We start from the raw sequence: 3352 nt of genomic DNA on the forward strand, positions 1-3352 counted from the left end.
CCTATCCAGCTATAAATCCTATCAAGCTATTGATCACAGACACACACTCTTACTGTCGACACACACACATTCACACAACCCACATATGCACACACATATTGGGGAAAAACACACGCATGCCATACGCACACATCAAAGAAAAAGAAACAAAGAATCGACGTCATAAAAAAAAAGAAGAAGAAGCCAAGTCGCACGTCGCCGACATCGAAACAAGAAAAGATCTCGAAGGCATGCCCTGGCCGGCGACCCCGAAAATGACGAAGGTGCTACATCAATGCACCAGCTAAGCCCGTTGTTCACCGGCATCTCATCCACGACGCCCTCTTCAGTAAAATACATAGGTTGTCATCAATTTTTCGTAGTTTCAAACCAAATCTTGTAAAATCCCAATTTTAAATTATCAGCTCTCTCTAGGTGATGGCCACAAAGGTCCACCTAGAAGTTTTCATTTTTAAAATCCCCAAGACAAAGCAATGGTCAACCATACGGGACCCACCGCTTTGATTTGTCTCCCCTGCTTAGGGCCCTAAACCCAATCAGATTACCCTAACCTAAAGCAGCCAACCCCTATAAAAAGGCACTAAGAGGTCACCATTGGGGGGGCGGCAATTTCATGGGGGGGTCAGCACTTGGTTGCGTTTTAGTGAAAGGGATTGGCAACACTTGCATCATGAGCGAGGGGATTTAGTGTAGCATTTTGGGAATTAGCACTATGGGAAGAATCCATGTCTACACCTTGACTCGAATGGTCGCCACACACACACTCACGCTAGCAGAAATCCCTGTGTCTATGAGTCACCTCTAGAGAACGAACTATTAGAATATATCTCTCTCTCTCTCTCTCTCTCTCTCTCTCTCTCTCTCTCTCTCTCTCTCTCTCTCTCTCTCTCTCTCTCTCTCGCTATGTATCACCATGGTTGCCACCTCGCCAAAAATAAGGTTGCTGTAATTATTGCATGAAAATAGTTTTCCCTCACACTCTAAGGGTTTTCATCACCTGCGTCATTCTCTCTCTCTCTCTCTCTCTCTCTCTCTCTCTCTCTCTCTCTCTCTCTCTCTCTCTCTCTCTCTCTCTCTCTCTTTCTGTGTGTGTGTGTGTGCATGTGTGTGTATGTGTAGAGTTTGTGTATTTTCAATCACTGTTGTCCATGTCCTAGCCGCTCAAATCTAAGTGGTGCCCCCCTTGTTCGCTTCACCGTGGCCGGCTCGGCGTGCATCGGCTCCTGGCGTTTTGAGGCCATTGGGGTCCGTGTCGTGCTTTGCACTCGTCAGAGGCAATGGTGCGGATTGCACTCAATGGGATGGGCTCAAGGATGAAGGGATGGGTTCGGTTACCGCATTCGGAGAAGAAGAGAGATTTGTAGTTTGGGGCAATGTGTGTGGTGTAATGGTTGAAGCTAGAACCTCCGAATTTATCCCAAGCCGTGATACATTGGTGTTGTAAGAAGTCCTCATTAACTTGGGAGTCGATCGACGGATTTTCATCATTGAGGGTCTTTACAAGCATAACCTTGGTTTTGGATCCATTCACGATCAGCCCGCTATGTAGGCAAAAGCGTTCCAAGACACTCATAGGCTTTTGTGCATCTTCTAAGGTATGTGCCAAGAGCATTACATTATCGGCATAAAGCAAAAGCATGATCACCACATTTCCAATCTTAACTTCTTCTATGCCTTCTTGTTGTATAAAATCAAGAACCATGCATTCCAATTCATCAATGAGTAGCCCAAAGAGGGTTGGGGAAAGTGGGCATCCTTGTTTGACACCAATGGTTCTTGGAAAAAAATTTGAAATTCCATCTCCCATACGTAGTCGACATATCACTTTTTGGTAGATGCGAAAGACTGCATGCATAAATTCTCTTAGCACTTGAAGGCTTTGCATATGTCTCCAAAGATTTCCTCGCGGTACAACAATACAACTTTTTTGAAATCCACAAAGCAACAATACAACTTTTTTCCTTTCAATCAAAACGCTTCCATAAGAACTCGAAGAGTGACAAGATGATCAATAGTGCTATGATGCTTTCGAAAACTTGCTTGGCGTAGCGTACGTTTGCGTTTTTTTTAGACCATTCACTTATCTTCATCTCCATGATACATCCAAATAACTTTGCCATCAAAGAACCAACCATTATAGTGCGCTAGTTCACATTGTTTACATCTCCTCCTTTGTGTAAAGGTTTGATCCAATTTTCACTCCAATCATGAGGCATGCCATGCAGAATTGCAAGGTTAAACATATCGCATATCCAATATCTTGTTTTCTTGCTTTTCCATTTAATCATTTTAGCCTTGACAGCTTGAAGGTCCCCTGCCTTGCGGGTAGCAAGTTTCTCAATCGCGCAACATACATCTTCAATGGTAAAGAAGGGAGGCATAAACGGAAGGGAGCTACAACACTCCATCTTATCAACATTGGGTTGCTCATAGAGGTTCTTGCAATGCATATACATATCCTCAAGAGTCAAGTCACCAAAGCTCTCAACACACTTGCCTTTTAGATTTTGCCAAAACTTGCCACATGCATGTGCTTTATCTTGCCCTAAAAGAAGTTGTTTTTTGACTTCCCACCTTCTCCTCTTTTTTTGAACAAGTGTTTTGTATGTGTGTGAATGTTCCAAGTAACCTTCCTTGTCTTTGCTTGCATCCAACCTTAGCAAGTGTTTCCGGGCTTGAATACATTCCATGTCGAACCATTTCTTCTTGGTGCTACCCTTCTTAGATCTTTTGCAAGACATCTATTTTACCAAAATGCATTCCCTCGCACAAGAGCAAATTACTTATTTGAAAACTTTTCACTTGCATTCTAATGTTGGGCTCTCTTGATGCTCTGTCATGCTTAACATTTGGTCCACCATACCAACATATATAAGTGCTCGTTTGAAGTCTAGACATAGGTAGGAATGATTCACATCATGGTTGGAGGCTACATGCTCGGGTCTTTTACCACACTTGAGGTCAATACATAGCATCCTATGATCCGATTCCGGATTCCATTCAGCAAGTGTAAAGCTTTGTATGCATTTTAGAGTGTCTTCCAAAAACAACGTATAGTCGATCACACTATCACCATTGTGCTTTCTACATGTAAAGTCGTTGGTGCCTTGCCATAAAGATACACCATTTGCAATGAGCATTCCGGTACTATTGCACATATATAGAAGTGACTTTCCATAGTGATCCAATTCTTTTGCATCATTAGAACTTTGATTATACATGTATGAGTCATCCATTCTTCTTGAGACATGCGGTATGTCAACTTGTTGTGTGTCGTGTTGTAACATAATTTTGCGAGTATTCATGTCTGCAAAGACAATGAATTCACTTTGGTCCTTGTAATGAGCAATGT

Source organism: Adiantum capillus-veneris, chromosome 8 (genome assembly GCF_014529385.1).
Source record: "Adiantum capillus-veneris isolate H3 chromosome 8, ASM1452938v2, whole genome shotgun sequence".
NCBI classification, from domain to species: Eukaryota; Viridiplantae; Streptophyta; class Polypodiopsida; order Polypodiales; family Pteridaceae; genus Adiantum; species Adiantum capillus-veneris.